At 42.0% G+C, this 21,653-nt stretch overlaps 1 pseudogene across 1 annotated transcript; it reads right to left on the bottom strand.

The window, feature by feature from the left end:
• Positions 1-677: 677 nt before the first annotated feature.
• On the bottom strand, positions 678-19,391 carry LOC117695068 (aspartate aminotransferase, mitochondrial pseudogene; annotated as a pseudogene). The gene is made up of 3 exons (XR_013105767.1): positions 19,131-19,391; positions 15,589-15,637; positions 678-3,059 (listed from the first exon to the last, which is right to left on the bottom strand). The product of XR_013105767.1 is annotated as an aspartate aminotransferase, mitochondrial pseudogene (transcript).
• Positions 19,392-21,653: the final 2,262 nt, after the last annotated feature.

Raw genomic sequence — 21,653 nt, 5'->3', positions numbered from 1 at the left:
AAAAAAAAAAAGGCTAGGAAAGACGATTTGAAGTCACAAGGGAAGAATATGAAGCATGGCAAACAAAATATGGAAAAGGTTAAAAAAAACACTGGGCAATATGGCCAAGAGACCATGTTCCTCCTAACAGAGAAACAGACAGAGACAGACCGACAGACACACAGACAGACAGACAGACACACACAGAGAGAGAGAGAGAGAGAGAGAGAGAGAGAGAGAGAGAGAGAGAGAGGAAGAGAGGAAGAGAGGAAGAGAGGGAGGCAGAGACAGAGACAGAGAGAATAAGATCATTGTTTGCCAGGCATGGTGATTCATGGCAGCACTTGGGAGGCAGAGGCAGGTAGGCAAATCTCTGTGAGTTTGAGGCCAGCCTGATCTACATACTGAGTACCAGGACATCCTAGACTATGCAGAGAGACCCTGTGTCAAAGAACAAAACAAAACAACAAAAAGATAATTGCTTATTTACTTTCAAGGAAGAAGAGACAGAACATAATAAATACATGAAGAACTAGGGGGAAGAAGTTAATGAAAGTATGGCATATAGTCTATCTGTGTACATTTTCAACTATCACATTAGCTTCATGGGGCTGGAGATAAGGCTTAGCAGTTAAGAGCATTTGCTGATCTTCCAGAATTCTAGTCTCAGCACTCACATGGGATCTAACAACTCTCTGTAACTTCGTTTTTTTTGTTTTTTTTTTTTTTTTTTTCATGGCCTGTAGTAATTTTATTGTAACAGAGAAACCAGGTGGCAGTACATGATTAGATCAGGTGGTGGCTACCTTTCCCAAGGGCCGAGTCTGAGCCCGCTGGCAGCACACAAACCCCAGAATATCTCCTTCTGATCCCACTCTGCATGCCTGACTCCTGTGAGGAGACAGGCTGTGCAGCCAGGATGAATGAAGAGGTCCAACTGGGCAGAGGCCCCATCCCAGTAGGAGCCAACCAATCACTGAAGAGGACACTAAAATCATGGGCAGGGTCCCACTCTCCACGGCTCTTTGCTGAGACAGGAGGCTACGGCATGAGCATAAAACTATGTTCTCCATTCTTAGATAACTCCAGATAGGATGAGGTTGACGGTCAACCGAGCAGTAGAATGGGATGGAACTCTAGGCTTTAGAACACTGATGACAAGAAGAGGAAGGTGGACAAGACACTACATCTTCTTACTACATCTTCTACTGTCCCTGTTGAAGTAGCAACAGACCTGTTGGGTTTTGTAAAGCATAGTTTCTGTCATGTGGTCTGCTGACAACAGTTGCTCCATACCAGGAGGACAAACTTGAGGACAACTGTTAATGACAGAACTAGTTATTTTTTTCTCTTTACAGTCTCTAATATGAGAGGCTCTACCACAGGGGAGCCCCTGATACCATCTGAGGCTTCAGGTAAAGCTTCTGACCTCTTCCAATGCCTTGGCTGACAGGTTTTTGGTGCTGTGATTTTTCTTGCATGTGTAAACTTTCAGAAAAGCTGGAGACAAAAGGATGAGGGCGAGTTTGATTTAGAGCCGACGAAGTAAGTTCTGGATACCAGCTGTGGAAGCCTCCGCCCTACCTCTTTTTCGAGGAACATGTTCAGCTGCCAATTATGCACTGTTGTTGAAAACAGTATCTACTCACCACCATCCACCCTCCCTCACCCTGCATATGACTCTCACAAGAGCAAAGGGTGAAGGGAAAGTAGTCTCTGTTCCTTTGCATCTGTAATTACTTGGTGACCTGGTGAATGGCATGAGCAAGGTAGCCCACATTGCCAGAGGTGACCCCTGCCAGGGAGATTCGGCCATACTTTGTCTTGTAGACCGAGAACTCCTTGGTCAGCCGCTCCACCTACTCAGGCTTCAGGCAGGTGAAACAGAACATGCGGATCTGGTCGGTGATGTGCGGCCAGTTGTGGGAAGAGCCCTCTTTCTTCAGGTTGGAGACCAACTGGGTCCTCATGCTGATGATGTGGTCAGCCATGCCTTTCACCTCTTGTAACCGTTGCTTCCGCAAGTCTGGAGAAGTTAGGATGGTTGCAGTGATCCGGGCCCCATTGAGAGGTGGATTGGAATGCAAGGGACGGATCAGGATCTTCAGCTGTGACTCCACCCTTTTGGCTTCTTCCGCATCTTTGCAGTCCACCGTGAAGGCTCCCACTCGCTCACCGTACAGGCCCATGTTCTTGGCATACGATTGGCAGAGGCAGACATTGATGCCCAGCTCGATGAAGTGCTGCATGGCCCAGGCATCCTTATCACCATCACCGCTGGCAAAGCCTTGGTAGGCCATGTCAAAGAATGCAAAGAGATTCTTTTTCTTCACCACGGATGACATTTCCTTCCATTGCTCTGGACGCGGGTCCACGCCCGTGGGGTTGTGAGTGCAGGCATGCAGGAAGAGAACACTCTGCTTTGGGATTTTTGATATGTCTTCTATGGCTCCAGAGAAATCTATGCTGCAAGTCTTGGGGTCATAGTATCGATAACCTTGGTGCTGCATACCAGCATCCCTGAAGATGGGCGTGTGATCTCCCCAGGATGGTTTGTGCAGAAAGACATCTCGGCTGAACTTTAAAAAATCTTTGCAGAAAACTGACTCTGACCATTAAGGCTCCAGTCCCGGAAATGGTCTGCACAGTGACAAACTTTTCAACACTTGTTGTTCTCGTCCAGGGCCAGTTCTGCAGAAGCATTACAAAATTCAGCCAGTCCCCCAATGGGCAGGTACTCTTTGTCCAATTTTTTTTTGCAGCAATCTGGGCCTCTGCCTTCTGGACACTGGGGAGCATGTAATGCTTGCCGTTATCATCCCAGTAGGCACCAAGTGCCAGGTTCATCTTGCTGTTGGTGTCTCTCTTGAGTATGGGATCTGCAAGTCCCATTTTGACATGGGTCCACAAGGAGCTGTCTCTGGCAGAGGCTGCAGCAGCAAGGCTTGGGTGAAAGGCAGCAGCCATCCCGGAGAGGACTCAGCTGGAGTGCAGGAAGGCCAAGGTGGGCAGTAAGACAGCAGTGGATGGTGGTAGAGGCAAGATCAGGGAAGCATCCGCTGGAACTGAGGCGTGGGCTCCTAAAAGGTGGTAACTTCAGTTTTAAGAGATCCAATGCCTGTCTTGCCTCTGCAAACAACAGGCATACCACATGGTGCATACAGGTAGAGCACCTATATACATATTTTTTTTTAAATTTAAAGTTTGTCTCATGAACAATATAGAAAGACAATTACTGTAAGAGTGTAAGTCTGGCTTTTTGAAACTTAAGATTTTGATGATAGATGTTTTTCATAAATGGATGTGTTTGAACACTTGATCCCCAGTTGGTGTCACTATTCAGGCAGATTGTGGAGAATCTTGGGCAATTTGGGAGAGAGGGTTACCCAGAGGAAGTAAGTCCTTAGAGCAGGTAGGCCTTACTGTATAGCCTGGCCTAATTTCCGGTTCTGTCTCTGCAGTCTCTACTTCCTGATCAGTGGAGACAAGTTGCTCCATGACTACCCCTTCTCCATGTTTCCTTCACCATAACTGAGCTAAGAGAAATCCTTTTTTCTGTAAGCTGCTTTTCGTCAAATATTTGTTGTCAGCGACAAGACAAGCAACAGATATAAAAGTATGTATGCATTTCACATGCCATCTGGGAATAACCTTTTGCTAGATATCAACACCACTTCCTATTCCAGTCAGGCCAGAGTGAGGAAGCTATTTTCGGGTTGCTGAAGGACAGCATCCATTTTGGTAGCGTGATTCTGTTTGAATAAAAATGATCAAACCCCAAAGTTTTACTGAAAGTCATCATAACAAAGCAAAATACAAGACTCTTAGGGACTCAGAAGGTGGAAAGCAAACAATTTAAACAACAGGATCTATCCATTTTTAGATAAATGCCTACAAAATCAACTCATTTGATGTCCTACTCTGGTTTATTTGAAGTGCTTGACATTTGAATGATGAACCTTTACAAGGTAAGACTCATGACTTAACTCTGAGCAAATGCGTCATCTTCCCAAGGCCCATCTGGGAACAGCTCTGGGCAGAAAGAGTGCTGCTGACGTCTTAGTCTTGAATTTACTTGACTAAAGGTAGCTCTTACCACCTGCTGCCTTGAGGCCAGGACTGCTTGATACTCACGTCCTTAGCAAAGTCAGAGTCTTTGAGTCCTTGAAGAAAAGGCCAAGCCAGCGTTCTGACTCAGTCCTATTTTACCTTCACGTCCTGCAGATCTGCCTCTAGAGGATTGCTCAATGCTAGCCCTCATAAAGGTGTCTGTCCCTTCAGTTTTATCTGCCGTTCCCTTCCTTTGGATTCCTATTACTTGTCTTGGCTTATACCACGAGTGTCGAAAGTTTTCTTTGGTGAGCTCCCAGCTGCCCCCATGGAATTTTCTGTGATTTAGCACAATAAATGAAAAGATAGGGATCTTATACTCCAGGGAGGATGGAGGATCATAACAATTCATGGCATTGAGAAAGCACACTGCTAGCACTGACTCATGTACTCCTCACAACCCACAAGGTAGGAACCATTATCTTCCTCGCTTTACAGATTAGCAGTCGAAGGCCAAGGTTACACAACCTGTAAACTGTAGAGCCAGAATGTGGCACAGATGTCCCTGTTGCCTTCTTTCATGATTTTAACTAACCTGCTATGAACTGGCTGCTGAAAGAACATCCTATGAAGGCGCATTTATTGATCTATATGTAGTCATTCCAACAGAATTCTGCCTTGATTCAATGCAAAGATAAACGCCCATGCTTTTTGTTCTCACTGTTGTGTAATCTGTATGTGAGGTCATCAGAAAGAGAAAAAAAAAATATACCCTTCAAAGGCCCACTTGGGTAACTCTTCTTTGCTTAAGGTGAAACTAAGCATTCCATGCAGTGGAGAAGCTAAAGAGTCCCACTGCTACGTGAGAGCTCAGGCCGTGAGTCAGATCCAGGCCACTCATCATTGGGGAAAAAGAAATGTTTACAAACTGGAAAAGCTATGCTGGCAATGGCTACAACAGTAGATATGGAATTTCCCCTGCTGAGGACTCAGTGTATATGCGGGGGAGGGATTTTGAGAGAGAACATTATTATGGTGCCAGCAACTGTCATAGAAGCTATAGCTTTGTTATTGCCGAGGAGAAAACAATCAGAAAAGAGTGAAATGTGTCAGGAAACGCTTCCTTGCTTTCTGAAAGGCTGGAGCTCAGTGCTAGATCACTTGCCTGGCATGTTCCAGGCCCCGGGTTCTAACCTCAGAATTACAAAATAATAATAACAATAATGATAATAATGATTATAATAATACAATAACTTGGAAAGTTTTTCTAGGCCACACAATGTGACTTGAAAATTTAGAAAAAGAAAGCAAATACAAAATTAAAGAAATGGGACTGAAGATGGAGGTAAGAGTGTGTGCAAAGACTGAGCTTCCTCTATTTGACTGCATTATAGTATGTACTGCAGATCAGCTACTGTTCCAAGTTCTGAAAATACAAAGGGGAACTCAGCCATGTTCTGGGCAACCTTTAAGAACGCTGTCTGGTGGAGGAACTGAGACACACATAAACTCTCTCGGAACCATAGGTATTGTGGAGTAGAATGTTTCTACATCCGTTAGACTTCCACCAAGTTGACCAAGCATCTGAGGGAAATGATGGGAAAGAAGAATCTGTTTTAGCTCGAAGTCTCAGAAGGTTCATTCTGTGGTCACTTAGCTTCCTGCAATTGGGCAGAGTATCATGGACAAGGTGGTAGAAGTGTGCTCTTCACTTCGTGGCAAATAGAAAGCAGAGAAAAAGGGACTGGGTTCCAAGTGTAATCTTCAAAGGCATGTTCCCCTGTGACCTAGGCCACACCTTATAAAAAGGCATGTCCTCAGATAGGCATCACCTTGTAAAGTTTCCAGAAACTCCCAAGATAGTGTTAGTAGCTAGGAACAAAGAGTTCAAAACACGTAAGATTATGACAGGTTGTGCATATTCAAACTGTAACATTCTGTCCTTAGCTCACCAAGACTCATTGACCATCTCATGGCAAAGAATAATACATTTAGTTCATCTCCAAGAAGCTGCATCATCTTCATTGTTCCAAATTGTTCAAAAAAAAATCTAAGTTCAGAGTCTCTACGGAGACTCAAAGACAGTCTCTTGGCTGAGATGCCCTCTAAATGAAAGTAAGTTGTGAACTTCTAACATATAGGAACACAGTAATTATTACCACTCTAAATGGGATGAATATATGAAGACCAAATAAAAACCAGACCAGAGCAAAGCAAGCATTAAATCCTGTAGCCTTACATCTAGGTATACCATGGTGGCATAATGTGAATGCCAATGGGTTTGGGTACTCCTATTCCTACAGGCTTGCCATTTGCAGCATACATGGCCTTTCTGTGAGCTAACTCCATTCCTTGTCCAAGACTTCCCTTAGTAAATGTTCCCTTAGTAAATGTCAGGGATACTCATTCCCATAGTATCCCTGACTCCACCCTGATAGTTTCATTCACTGCTACCTCAAGGGCTGCCTGCTGGGAACCTGACCCCACTAAACACTTCGTGGCCTTCCAGATTTGTCTTTGAAATCACATGTCAGCTTCCAGGATTCCTTGATTAGTTGCTTTTTGTTGCTGTGATTCAAATATCTAAAAGAAAAACTTAAAGGAAAAATACATTTGTTTTAGCTTACAGCTTTGAGACTTCACTTCATAGTCCTTGGATCCATGGATTCTGGGCATATGCTAAGGCAGAATGTTCCTGATCTTGGGACCAAGCAGGCAATACACACGGCTTTGGAAAACACCGTGTCTTTTAACCATAATAATATCTGATTCATGGGACAGCGAAGGTGACTAAGCTGTGGTAAATGTACAGAAGGCTTCATACATAAAGAGGTCAGCTAAACCAGGCAGGGGTGATGCATGCCTTGAATGTCAGCACTTGGGAGGCAGAGGCAGGTAGATCTGAGTTCGAGGACAGCCTAGTCTACAAAGGAAGTTCCAAGGCTGCCAAAATTATACAGAGAAACCCTGTCTGGGTGGGGGGAGGTCATCTGAATCTTGATGGACTGATAGAGGGTATAGTCAGGGAAAAGGTGGAAAGTGGAAAGGATGCTCTAAGTATTTGAGTATTTGGGCTGCTATTTGAGTGAGAGAGCTTTAAGCATGTTCTTTGGGTGGATTTGGTGGAGTGGTACTGGCAGCAGCAAGATGTGGTTTCTGCTGGAACCCTGAACAGTGTGGCTGGAGCCAGCTATTCAAAGCTTCTTTGGGCAACAGAGGTTTTTGTTTGGTGATAACAAGGAGCCCCTGAAGGTTTCTGTCTGTCAAGGCAGGCAGGAGAGAAACAGACTAGGAAGTAAAATCTTATAATACCAGAGTGGGGAAAAGGCTGGAAAGAAGAGAGCCTGAAGGCAGGCTGACCACCTGATTGGTCCATACAAGAGAGAAAATTTCTCTGGACCAGAGACTGTGGTAGTGAGCTCTGAGAGGAAGGGATGGCTTCAGAATGTCACACATCAATGGCTTCCATACATGTCAGTATGTGAAAACCACAGGGCTGGATGTCATTGGGTCAAGGGGGTGGAATGTGACAATAATCTTGACATTCCAGCTTGGACCTGTGGTGACACTGTCAGTAGAGTCAAGGAATGTATGTAGGTCGGAGTGATGGTAAATGATGACAGGCCAGCTTGGACTTGCTGAGCTTGGGGATGCCCATGGGGCTTCTTGGTGGCTATGTACATCAAGAAGCTGAGAATTGTGGCCCAGAACTCAGGCAAGCCTTGAAGGCTGAGAAGCCACAATGGTTGAAGTAGTACTGGTTAACTTCAAGACTTGGTTTTCTCCCCTCCCTTTTTGGTGGTGGGGAAACTAGCCTTGACCTAGAGAACATGTCTCTTAGATTTCCCAGAAACCTTATCTGATCTCCCTCAAGGTCAGAATCTTTCTTTATGGGCTTTGGCTTTGGCCACCATAGGAAGGGAAGATGACAATCAGGCATGCAGGCGCTCATGCACAGAGTTCAAGTACACAAGAGATCATGAGGTAAGGACAGCATAGTCTCCAGATCTTAAGCCATGCATCTTAAAACAAAACAAAACAAAACAAAGCAAAATAAGGGCTAGAGAGATGGCTCAGAGGTTAAGAGTACTTGCTGCTCTTCTAGAGGTTCTGAGTTCAATTCCCAGCAATCACATGGTGGATCATAACCATCTGTAATGGAATCTGATGCCCTCTTCTAGCATGTGGATGTACATGCAGCAGAACACTCAAACATAAATAAGATAAAATAAAAACAAACTTTAAAAACTGTTTAACAAACAAGCAAAACAGGGTACTGTGTTGTAGTAAAATTTACCCAATCAATGATTGGGTGCTTGTGTCTAAAACCAGACAGGCCACAACTATGTGATGGTGGCCGGAACCTTCCACACTAGGATGTTGGAATTGGGAGCATATCCATAGAGGACGATGTTCTATCTATCTATCTATCTATCTATCTATCTATCTATCTATCTATCATCTATCTATCTATCTACTTTTCAGATTTCTCCTGTGAAAAACCACAGCTGGTTTCCTAGGATTCCTAAAACTTTCATTAGAGCCAGCAGGTTCTAGAATCATATATCATACATAATTCCATAAATATAATGCAAAAATCTAAGCCTGAGACTTGGAAGTCATACTATGAGAACAGGTAGCCTTTACCCAGAAAAGTAGAAAACAACCCATATCAACTATCAAAGATGCTGTTTTGGCTAAGATTTGTTAGTATCCTCCTCACCTGAGCTATAGACATAGGAGAAGCACCTTGCTTTAATATGCCTTACTGTTTTTCTTTCAAGCAAGTCCTGGACTGAAGACAAACAAAGGCCAGAAACTATATGGCATGTAGCAAAGGATCCAGTTGTCTTTTTTTTCCTCTTTACAAACAGTACTTGCCTGGATGCCCATGTTGGTTACTTTTCTCAGTGTTGTGACAAACTATCTGACAAAGACAACGGTTAGTTTCATTTAAGGAAGGCTTGCTTTTTTGTTCACGGTTTGAAGGGCTACAGTCCATCATGGCAGGGCAATCACAGTTGCAGGATCAGGAGGTTGCTGGTGGGTCACATTGGTCCAGTCAGCAACAGAGAGAGATGCATGCAAGGGCTCAGTTCAGTTCTTCCTCTTTGTTTGTTTGTTTGCTTGGTTTGATTCAATGCAATACTATCCCAGGCCATGGAATGATGCCACTTATATTCAAGTTGCATTATTCTATCTTAGTTAAACTTCAGTGGAAATGCTTTCACAGACATGCCTGGGGGTGTGTTATCTCTTACAAATCCATTCAGCAATTGAAACTAATCATCATATGTCCTCACCCCACAGAAAACACCCTAGAATGAGCCCAAAATACTTCCATTGGGATCAGAAAGTCATCTCTTAGAACAGCAGAAAAATCTTATGTACCAGGAAAGGGCAGAGTGACATCTCCAAGCTCACTGGAAAAGTTCTTTCCCCAGTATATATAAGCACACCTGGGGAAGGGTTCTGAGGGTCAGGTCATACCCATGAGAGGGATGGGTTACCTGTCCACTCGACACTGTTGAGTGAACTTATTCTCTGTGTTGTGCTTTATGCCCTTGATACAAAGGCCCAGCCAAAAACTTACTCTCAAACTAATTATAGTTTCAGGGGTTTTTTTTAGGGGAAAAACTGTTAAAAGAGATAAGACAATTACCTCCTCCTGGGTATACAAGAGTCAGATGACACTATGTCTAAAAGGACTTGGGCCTCAAGGCTGAGAATACCTGGCAAGCATGATGGTGCATACCTTTAATTTCAGCACTGAGGAAGCCGACAGCTGGATCTCTATGAGTGAGTTCAATGCTTGCTTTACATAATGAGTTCTACCCATAGCACTAGTCACTCAATCTTATTGAGTTTCAGTTTCCTCACGTCTAAAATGGAGACAAGGAGTCTACCTCCCTTAGATTGATAAAGGAAGGTTTGTGTCCATACATCTTGTCATTTATGATGGTGTCGCCTAGTAGGATATGTTGAAGGCAAGAAGATTATAAGTCCATGCACGTTAAAGCTTTAGTTCGCTTAGGACTTGACTGTAGCAAGACTCCAGAAATGGTGCCTCTCATTGTTGCTCTCACAGATATTATCAACCTAATCACTTGAATAAAATAGAAGTCAGGGGCCAAGTCATATGTAGCCCAAACTTCTTGGCACACATACATACCCCAGCAAAACACCCTTGAGAACTCTGATTTCCAGATACTGATTATCACTCGGTCCTTGTTTTCTCCCAGGCTCCATGTGGTCTGAGTGATGGGAATCTCCTGAACTGTGGGCTCTGCATGACACTCATTTACTCCTACCCTGCTATCATAGATGTCCATCAGTTATAGCCCAAGGGCCTTTCTCCCTTGTGTGGCCTCTTGTTCTTTTCCCTAGTGCATGTGATCAAAGCTGTGGGTGACCGCCTGTCCATCAGTAATATCTCAGATGCTTAGTACAAGTACTGCTTTCCAAGTGAGTGCTTTAGGACGAAAAAACGATTACGTGATATTGACTGACAAAGCCTGGCTTGTTCTCCAAGAATGTCTCCAGAACGAACTGAGCAGCTTTAAAAATACAGATTGCTGCCTTGTCCTCTGCAATTCAGAATAAACTCCCAAGATAGGAAGTCTGCTGTACACCACAGTCAGGCTTTAGAAGAGCTGAATATGTAAATATCTCCCGGAAAAACAAAAATTCCCAGACGTCAGTGAATAGTGGATTAGCTTGGCAGAGTGGGACCTGTGTTAAAACGTGACTTTCTAAGCTCAGCCCACTATTTTTTGCTGATATGGTAGCTCTGGGTTAGGCCATAGAAACTTGAACTTTTAACCGGAATTTCAACCAGGTAACTGAGTCCTCCCCAGAAATGTTCATTTTGTAATCATTTCTGACTGTACCACTCCAAGTTCTCTTGAAGAAAAGCATGGCCTAGTCCATTATGAATTCACATATCTCTTTCATAGTAACATATGATCTGTATCCCACTTAGAAAATATTGAAATGTTTTCTCACTCTTTTGCTAGTACATAATTAAAAACTGTTGCTAGGTAAAAGGCATTTCAGTTCATTATTTTATTGAATCTGTCTATTGCTTCAGAAGAAATTACTCCCAAAGTAACTTCAGATAACATTTATGACTACACAGTGTCTGTGGGTCAGGAGTTTGAGCATGGTTTAGTTGGTTGGCTTTGACACAGACTATGGCATAGGGCTTCATCTTACAGCTCAACCTGGGGAGTATGCTGACTAGTTGTATGTCAACTTGTCATAAGCAAGAGTCATTTGAGAAGAGGAAATCTCAAATTAAGTACATGCCCCCATCGGATTGGCCTATGAGAGCAGTTCCTTGATTGACAATTGATGGATGAGGGCCCAATTTACTATAGACTGTGCCCACTCCCCAGGCTGGTGGTCATGGGTTCTATAAGAAAGCAGGTGGAGCAAACCATGAGGAACAGTTCAGTAAGCAGCACCCCCTCCTTAGCTTCTGCATCAGCTCCTGTCTCCAGGTTCCTGCCTTGCTTGAGTTCCTGCCCTGACTATCTTCAATGGTGAAATTGTCAGATGTGAAAATATAAGTAAGCCCAATAAACACTGTCTTACAGAACTTGTTTTTGTCATAGCATTTCATCATAGCAATAAATACCCTAACTGAACAGGGAAGACACACTTCCAAACTCACTGAATATGGCTGTTAGAAGGATTCGAGTTTGTTCTGTTGTTGGTTTTTAATGGATGTTGACAAGAACCATCAGTTCCATACCATGTTGGGCTCCAGGGAGAGACTCACAGCTTACAACATGGAAGCTGACTTCCTTGAGTGTGAATAAAAGAAAGAGAGGGCCAGAGAGAGATGGAGAGGGAGAAAGGAAGAGAGGAGAAAGGCTAGGAGTACAGTTCACTGTGGAGTACTTGTTATCCTATCAGGCTTGAAGACGTGGTAGAAATCATATTGCCTTTTCACATGAAATCCCTCTCTATTCTGTCATACTTTGTTAATTAGAAGCAAGTTGCTAGCTCTAACTCACAATCAAAGAAGAAGAGATGGAGACCTGAATATTGTAAGACACAGAACCCTGAGAGCTGTCTCAGTTGCCTACTAATGCCGGGCTCATATGTTACAGTAACATTTATGTAATACTTAATATTATTTAAAATGAAGGAAATTGCTTTTCATGTTTTGAGTAATGCGTGGTGTTTAGAGTATTAAAACAAACATTTTTGTCAAGCATATTGAAATATAATATTCCAGCGTGTTTAGTTTGGAGGATGAATGCATACTAAAATGTCAAAAGCAATTTGCATGTGTTACGATAGAGAAATAGACAAAAACTTCTTTTCTATTGTGATGTTTGAGATGCTGGTGTTCTGCAGTGTAAAAATAAGCTTGCTTATAACTCGTGTGAGTACTTTATTTCTACCCGCTAACATTAGGGGAAAAAATTCTGCCATTTCTTCATTCTTGTTTCACAAATAACATAGTACAATGTCTATTCTGTTTCCCCCAATAAACGTGGATAGAAACCGGGTATAGCTGGCACTATGCTTTCAGTTTTACCAATGATTAATAAACTGTACAAGACAGTTTAATATACAGCATAGCTTTTGTTTTTATCAGATTGCTGTCATGTAAAAATCTTATAAAAGGCAGAAGCAGGCTAATGTCTGCGAGTTCAAGGTCAGCCTGGTCTACATAGTGAGGTCCAAGGTAGCCAGGGCTACATAGTTTAATAATTTGTCTCAAAAGGGAAAAAAAACCCTAATTTTGGAAAGGAGACATGGTGGCACACACCTGTAATCCTACTACGGGAGGCCAATCCTGTCTAAGAAACAAGCAACAAAAAAGAATTTTGTGAAAAGTAACTTCAGACAATTTATTACTGTACTAGCACCACAACCTAGGTATCTGTAAACAAGAGAAATACTTTCTCTCTTATAATTCTGGGTGATAGAAGCACAAGGTCAAGCTGTTGATAGAGGTGATTTCTTCAGAGGTGTTTCTCCTTATCCTACAAGAAAGCCATTTTCTCCCTGTGTTTCCCCATAGTATTTTATTTGCTCATATCTGTGTCCAAATTTCTTCTCTTTATTAAGGATACTATTCATGTTGGGTTGGAGCCCACTCGGGTGACCTCATTACAACTTAATTACCACAACCCTATCTCCAAACACAGACTTACTCTAGCATACTGGGGCTCAGGGATTCACCAAAAGAATTTGGGGTCAGATCATAAGAATTCACCTATAAAACCGTAACTTTCAAAATCGTTATTGTTTTTACCATCTTTTTCATTTCAAAAGCAGTCATCCTCTTGTTTCTTGTCTTTAGCTAACAGCCCACCAGAGGCACAAATGGAACAATATATAACAAAATAAAAGCAAGTTAAAACTTTGTAATGATTGAAACACTAGTCTATGGAGCTGTTATAGCTCAGTGTCTATTTAGCACACAGGAGGCCCTGGCTGCAATCTTTAACATCCAAACTTCTGAAACTAAACAGAGAGAGAGAGAGAGAGAGAGAGAGAGAGAGAGAGAGAGAGAGAGAGAGAGAGGAAAGAGAGAGAAAGAGCACTAGGCTAGGCTATATTGGGTATAGAAGTGATAAGACTTTGAACATAGTGATCCAAGGTTCACTGCTATATGGGGTTACTAGAGGTTATCAAATGTCTTCTTTTCAAAACAAATACTTTTAAGAAACTTACAGTGTTGACTTTGTAAATGGAAACTGAAAAGTAGTCATTACTGGCTTTACAGCGTAAACAGAATTCATGAACTACCTCATGGGAAATGCTCATTAATCCAGATTTCTATTTCTACTGTAGATAGGGGTCAGATGAATTCACTCAAAAGTTTCCATGTGTCTAATAATGGACATAGCTCTAAACAAAAGTCAAGAGCTGCTTACCTATGTCATCTCATTTAGCGTCTCAAGGAATCCAGCCAGTTACTGAGTTCTGCAAAGTAATACTGAAACACTAGCAGAAGGTTAACAGTAAATCCAAAGTAAAGTGGAAAAAGTTCCATAGCACATCAGTAAGCCCAGGCTCCTCTCTCAAGCATTGGCATTGCCATAGAGTCCACACATTTCCCCACCACGCCCAGTGTGTGGCTTCAAGCATTTACATTAGATGAATTTGTTTAAAATAACTATTCAGTTTTCTTTTTGCCTTTAGTTATTTGTTTTTCTTCAACTGTAGTCTTCCATCTTCTTCTGGAGAGACTCAGCATTTCCACATTTAAGGCTAAATAAGCTCTTGTGGGTTGAACTTGGAACTAAGTCAGCATTTATATCATTGATGCTTGGGAATGTGGGGTTTGAATTGAAGAAAAAAATATAAACACATTTTATTTTAGAATCAGATCTATTTGTAAACTTGAAACTTCCTGCATCTTATATAAGAACATACCGATATAAATAAAAGACAAAAGCAGTAAAATGTGTTTGAGAATACAATTCCACTAAGCGTGGTTGACAAGTTTCCAGTGTTTGGGATGGAGTCCAGTGCCTTTCCTATGCTAGGCAACAGCTGTACCACTGAGCTGCATCCATAGTCCCTGTCTTTCTCCTTGATGGCTCTTAAACCTTTACAGGATGTGGCTCTTATGATAAACAGCTAACCTCAGCACTTTCCTTGAAATGAGACACATCTGTGTTGGAAATGGCTTGATCTTGGTTCTACAGCTCTTCCACCATTGCAATAACTGCACCTGCCCCCAAATCAGGAGCAAAATCATACATGTCAGAGTTTGCTTGAGTTCATGGAGAGCACTTTTCTGGCTTTAGAAGGAGATAGCTGTATTAGTCACTTTTCTATTGCTGTGCTGAAACATCAGTGCCAAGACAACTTAGAGGAAAAAGTTGATTTGGGCCTCTGACCCCAGAGAGTTAGAGTCTATGATGGTGGAGTGAAGGCATTTTGCCAGGAGCAGCAGCTGAGAGCTCAAAGCTTGAGCCACACGTGTGAAATAGAAAGAACAAACTAGAAATGGCAGGAGTCTTTGCAACCTCCAAGCCTGACCCCAGTGACATACTTAATCCAGCAAAGGCACACATCCCAAGCCTCCTGAAGCATTACCATCAACTGGGAGGCAAGTATTCAAATGCTAGGGACCATGGATGAGATCATGAGATTATTCCAATCACCAAAATGTCATAGCTTCAGAAGACACAAGGAAGGTAGTTTGTGACCAAGACATTTTTGAATAGTAAGACCAGATTTCCCAACAAGTAAGTTTTTGTTTGTTTGTTTGTTTGTTTTGTCTTTTTGCCTTTATCTTTTCTCAGTTGAATTTTGGGAGACCTACTATTTGTTCCTTTGTTAGTGTTCTTTTCATTTTACTTTTTTTCTTTTAGCTTTGATTCATGGTAGGCAGAGTGAGTAGTGAAGTCACTCAGAAGGTAGATATTTTAAATGGCAAAACCAATCCCCCAAAATTCTCATAACAGGAGTTACTAAATTCACAAGCTAGAGGCTTTCTCAGATGGCCCCTGTAGCTAAAATGTTTCAGATTGTTCTGAGCTCAGCACTTGATGAGCTCAGGACATTATTTACTGGGTACAATACCTTATTATGTTCATTTGGCAGATCTACAGAAGATCTTGTTGATCAAGGTCTTGGGCAATGTGGCAGGTGCAGCAGAGATGGCGTAGGCAGCATTGTCCAACAAAGAGAAAGCACAATCAGGTATGCTTGGGAGGACATTACAGAGCCAAGCCAAAAAAAGCAACACCCTTCCTAAAAGCTCCAAAACCATGGCAACTTTGGTCATTTAGTCACATTTTCTGGAATATTCTATTTAATGATGAAGGCAATTAAAAGGCTGTGAGGAGACAGAGTCTCAGGAAGGCCAGAATCTGACTCCCAGCCCTATGAGATAAGGTTGAATTGGTTTGAAAAGAGTTGCCACTTAAAGTATCCACCTTCTGAAATGTGACTTCGCTACTCACTCTGCTTACCATGAATCATAACTAAAAATAATATTGTGGTGGAAGGAAAATAGAAGAAGTTCAGAAATACATGAAGCAATATAAACACAAAGCAACAGAGAGTTTAATTATTTTCTCTGATTAAATATTTAATAGAAGTTTTACACCAGAAATTACTTAAGCCACCAGGATCGGAAATGCCCTTTCCATTCTCCCAGACCAGATGTTGCACAGTGATACAAATGAGTTTTGTGATTGTCTTTTAATTAAAAGGGTTTTGTCTTCATCTTTATAAAAATCTTCCTTGAGCAGGCATTTGGAGTCATTCTAAATGACTTAGCTTTTTAAACAATCGTGAATAGAATTTCCTGGATAATTAATACAACTTTGAATGACTTTTCACAGAAATTCAAATTATAAAATATTTTCTGTATCAAAGTCAACTATTAATCACCACTGCCAGTCTTCAGCTCAAGGATTTTCAGCTTTGCAAGGTTTCTAATAGATCTGGCTTTATGTTCTCTGAGATAATAATCTCTGGTTCTTTGTCAGTTTTTTTTATAAGCTTATGATCTTTTTAAAAATTAATTATTTTATTTATTTACATTCTAGACGTTGCCCCCTGCCCCTCCTTCCACAGTTCTTCATCCCATTCCTCATCCCCTTTGCCTCTAATACAGTGTTCACACACGCGCGCACACAAACACACACACACACACACACACACACACTCACACACGGCATCTCCCTTCCCTGGAGCCTCAAGTCTCTACAGGATTAAGCTCATCTTTTCCAAGTGAGGCCAAAGAAGCCCTCTACTACATGTATGCTGGGGCTTTGGACCAGCCCCTGTATGCTCTTTGATTGGTGGCTTAGTCTCTGGGAGCTCCCAGAGGTCCAGGTTAGTTGACACGGTTGGTCTTCCTATTGGGGTTACCATCTCCTTCAATTCCTTCAGTACTTCTAATTCTTCCATAGGGGTCCCTGACTTCAGACTGATGGTTGGCTGTAAGTATCTGCATCTGTCTCAGCCAATTGGTGGTAGGGCCTCTCAGAGGACAGGCATGCTAGGCTCTTGTCTGCGAGCACATCATAGTATCAGGCTTTGGTGCCCACCCACAGGATGGATCCCAAGTTGTGCCAGTCACTAGACCGCCTTTCCTTTAGTCTCTACTCCGTTTTTCTTCCTGCATTTTCTTCAGACAGGAACAATTCTGGGTCAGAAATTTTGAAAATGGGTTGGTAATCCTGTCCTACTTGGGGCCCTATCTACTGGAGGTGGTCTCTTCAGGTTGCCTCTCCCCACTGTTGGGCATTTTGGCTAAGGTCATTCCCATTGAGTCCTAGGAATGTCTCATATCCCAGGTCTCTGGGACTTTCTAGACAGTTCCCCCACCCCTACCCCCAGCAGCTGTATATTTCCATTCATTCTCCTGGCTCTCCTGGTTTCTCTCCTGTTCCCCTCCCATACCTGATCCTGGCCCCCTTCTCCCTTCCCCCTCCTTTCTCTCACCCAGGTCCTTCCCTCCCTCTGCCTCCTGTGATTATTTTGTTTTCCCTTCTAAGTGGGATTGAAGCATCTTCACTTGGCCCTTCCTTCTTGTTTTTATGATCTGTGGGTTGTATCCTGGGTATTCTGTACTTTTTTGGCTAATATCTACTTATTGGTGAGTACACACTGTACATGTCCTTTTAGTTCTGGGTTACCTCACTCAGAATGATATTTCTAGTTCCATCCATTTGTCTGCAAAATTCATGATGTCCTCATTTTTAATAGCTGAACAGTATTCCATTGTGTAATTGAACCACATTTTCTTTATCCATTCTTTGATTGAGGGACATCTGAGTTGTTTCCAGATTCTAGCTATTACGAATCAGGCTGCTAAAAACATAGTGGAGCATGTGCTCTTGTGGTATGGTGGAGCATCTTGGTCTTCAGGTAGAACTAGTTCCAATTTTCTGAGGAAAGCTAGATGTATTTCCAGGGTGGCTGTACCAGCTTGCAATCCCACCAGCAATGGAGGAGTGTTCCTCTTTCTCCACATCCTCACCAGCATGTGCTCCCACAATAATAGTGGGAAGCTTCAACAACCCACTCTCAACAAGGGACAGATCATTGAAGCAGAAATTAAACAGAGACATGGTGAAACTAACAGGTCACGAACCAAATGGATTTAACAGATATCTACAGAACATTTCACCTCAAAACAAAAGAATATACCTTTTATATTCTTAGCACTTCATGGAAACTTCTCCAAAAATTGACCATATGATCAGACACAAAACAGGCCTCAACAGATACAAGAAGATTGAAATAATCCCATGCATTCATTCTATCAGATCACCATGGACTAAGGCTGGACTTCAACAAAAACAACAGAAAGCCCACATACACGTGGAAACTGAACAACTCTCTACTTAGTAATAACTTGGTCAAGGAAGAAATAAAGAAATTAAAGACTTTCTAGAATTCAATGGAAATAGGACACATCAGACCCAAACTTATGGGACACAATGAAAGCAGTGTTAAGAGGAAAATTCATAGCACTAAGTGCCTTCATAAAGAAATTAGAGAGATCCCATACAAGCAACTTAACAGCACACCTGAAAGCTCTAGAACAAAAAAAGCAAACACACCCAAGAGGAATAGAAGGCAGGAAATAATCAAACTCAGGACTGAAATCAACCAAGTAGAAACAAAGAGAAAGATACAAAGAATCAACAAAGCCAAGAGCTGGTTCTTTGAGAAAATCAACAAGATAGAGAAACCCTTAGCCAGACTAACCAGAGGGCCCACAGACAGTATCCAAATTAACAAAATCAGAAACCAAATGGAAGACATAACAACTGAAACTGGGGAAATTTTTAAAAATCCTATTTTTTTATTAGAAAATTTTATGTTAACATCTAGACAACCAATCTAACACAGCCACTATTTTCTCTCAGAGCTTTGACACTCCCCCCTACACACACACACACACACACACACACACAAACACACACACACACACACACACACACACACACACAGAAGCACACACACACAGAACACACACACACACACAGAGAAGCACAGAAGCACAAAAGCCATGAGGAGCAAACCAGTAAACAATCTTCCTCCACAGCCTCTGCTTTAACTCCTGCTTCCAGGTCCATGCCCTGTTTGAGTTCTTGCCTTACCTTCTTTCGATGAAGAACTATGATATGGAAGTGAAATAACTCTTCTCCAAAGTGCTTTTGGTTATGCTCACCACAGCAATAGTAACTCTAAGACAGACTTAAGTGTGGACCATAGCTCAGGTAATTTGAAGGTTCCATTTTTTTTTTTCTGAAGGCGTCTTTTCAGAGCCATACAGCTGCCTGTCTCTATCTAACCCGTGACACGGTTGTTTTCCTGGCCTTTCCTTTCACCTACATCCTGGGAATTCTGTTTTGTCCGACTGTGAGGATGCAATACTCTGGAAATATCTCTTAAATTCTAAGAGACTGGAATTTTTGCTGGACCTCATGACCAGAGTTAATAATACACTTTGAGGTCACTAAAGGTTTAAAACTGCTAGCCTACTGTGTACTCATTACTCAAGGGAACAATGTTGCAACCAACCTTGCTATCTTGGATTTCTTTTGCAAGCAACTTTTACAATCTAAGATAATGCATAGCTACAGTCTTAAACCACCTTGTTTTCCATGTCCCTGACTCAGAACAAGCTTGTGTAAAACATTTGCTGAAAGTAGCAAATGCAGAGATTGAAAACAACCTTCTAAAGTCTACCATAAATATTGGAAGCATCTATTTATGGATATCGGCTGATAAAGCATGTTTGTAGTGCTGTTTGTTATGTGAGTCAACTGAAATCAGTTGAAACCAGAGGCTTAATTAATCCCTTATTAAAAAAATAATAACAACAGCAACAACCTCTGTTAAAGATTTCTGTAGCGTATACCATTCTGTTCCTATGTGATGTTCTTTGTGTAGTTCAATAAACCTGAGTGAAGCCCTTTTGAGGGACAGATACACACAGACAGACAAACATACACAGACACACAGAAGACATAGTCACACACATGAACAGGGACAGATTCACAAGACAGCCTTCTTCAGGCAAGCACAGATTCACATTCTTGGAACAGAGAACATAAAACACAGGAAGTAGGGAATTCAAATCCAATCTTTATGTTGGTTAAATGATAACAAAGGGACTTGCTTATTTCTTTTCTTAATGCGACACTAATTCAGGGTTAAGTACTAATGTGCATAGTCCACAAATCCAGCCTCTTATGTTAGAACCTGTTTCCTAGGTCTTCTGACCACTCCTTTGTCTAAGGAAGCCAAAATTCCAATGGCTTCTCTGGCATTCTGAAGTTCCATAATGGTGTGCCTCCATGTGTCACATGGAGTTATTTTACCAAACACAAAGATGTACATATAAATATGTTCTTTACAGCATTGTGTAACATGGTGAAAAGCCTGAAGCACTCTATGGATCCAAAATAAAATATTAATGATAAACTCCATGGTATATTGCCACATTAAAATAGCAGGTAGGCATTATAAACAGTCTAATGGCTCTAGTTACTGGAGTCAGCCACCTCTCAAGAGCTACTTGACATTCCATTTCAACTGACTTGGCATTACCTTTACCTCCACTTCAACCAGCCACCAAAAGTTAGATCAAAAAGAGCATGGGAGATGCCTATTGAGAATTGTAATGAGGGGGGAGGCTACCTCCCTTCCCGTTGACAAAGGAAGGCAACGATGCTCCAGCAAATGTTTAACAACTCAACTGAAGTCTCTCCATAGTAAAAGCCTGTCTACTGTGGCTAATTTCGAATTACCAATGTGACATTGCATTCATGTATTTTCTGACAAGTTCACAACTGACTTTCATGAGTTGTGGTAAACTTACTTCAGCAGACCACAGGAAGGATGCCCCAGAATACTACAGTGGTTAGACATGCACTCAGCCACCCTGTCTAAGCACTACAGTCATTAAACATGTACTCCGCCATGCATGCTGTGCTGCCGAACAGCTATTTACCACTCGAGGGGGGATGGCCAACTCTAGAACAGAGGGGATGATGGGATTGTCAGCTAATGAGAGAGCAAAAGTTTCTTGAGTTTCTTATCTCCAAGAGATATGAAAGCCAGAATCTTGGTGGAGAGAGGGAGCTACAGGTTTTCCATTGCTACCCTAGCACATAGAAAACACACATTGTCTAGCATCAAGTATCACATCTACATGGGAGGAATGCGCACTAGAGAAATACAAGGGATGGCCAATGCCTGGGAGTCCCTCTGTAACTGGCCCCATTGCAGATTTGATAAGAAGTGGAAAGTGTTTAACTTCTTTTGCTTTTGATTCCAAGGCCAGAAGGATAAGAGCCACCAAGTGTGAGATACAAAGAGCACAGAGAGGAAATAAGGAGGAGGACAGTTATGAATCAAGCAGGAAACTAAAGTTAGAAAACAATCAGTGTTAAGTCTTATGAATCAGAACGGGGAATTAGATGTAATGGCCCCCACCTATAATTCCAGCATGTGAGGTTATTACATCATGAGGATTGCTACAAGGTTGAGGCCAGCTTCTGATTCAACTTTAGAGTCTGTAAACAAAAGTACATAACATAGCCGGGCAGTGGTGACACACGCCTTTAATCCCAGCACTTGGGAAGCAGAGGCAGGCGGATTTCTGAGTTCGAGGC

The sequence above is a fragment of the Arvicanthis niloticus genome, chromosome X, assembly GCF_011762505.2.
Source record: "Arvicanthis niloticus isolate mArvNil1 chromosome X, mArvNil1.pat.X, whole genome shotgun sequence".
NCBI lineage: Eukaryota > Metazoa > Chordata > Mammalia > Rodentia > Muridae > Arvicanthis > Arvicanthis niloticus.
Note: the sequence above shows the minus strand (reverse complement) of the source record. Positions and strands in the feature narration are given on the sequence as shown.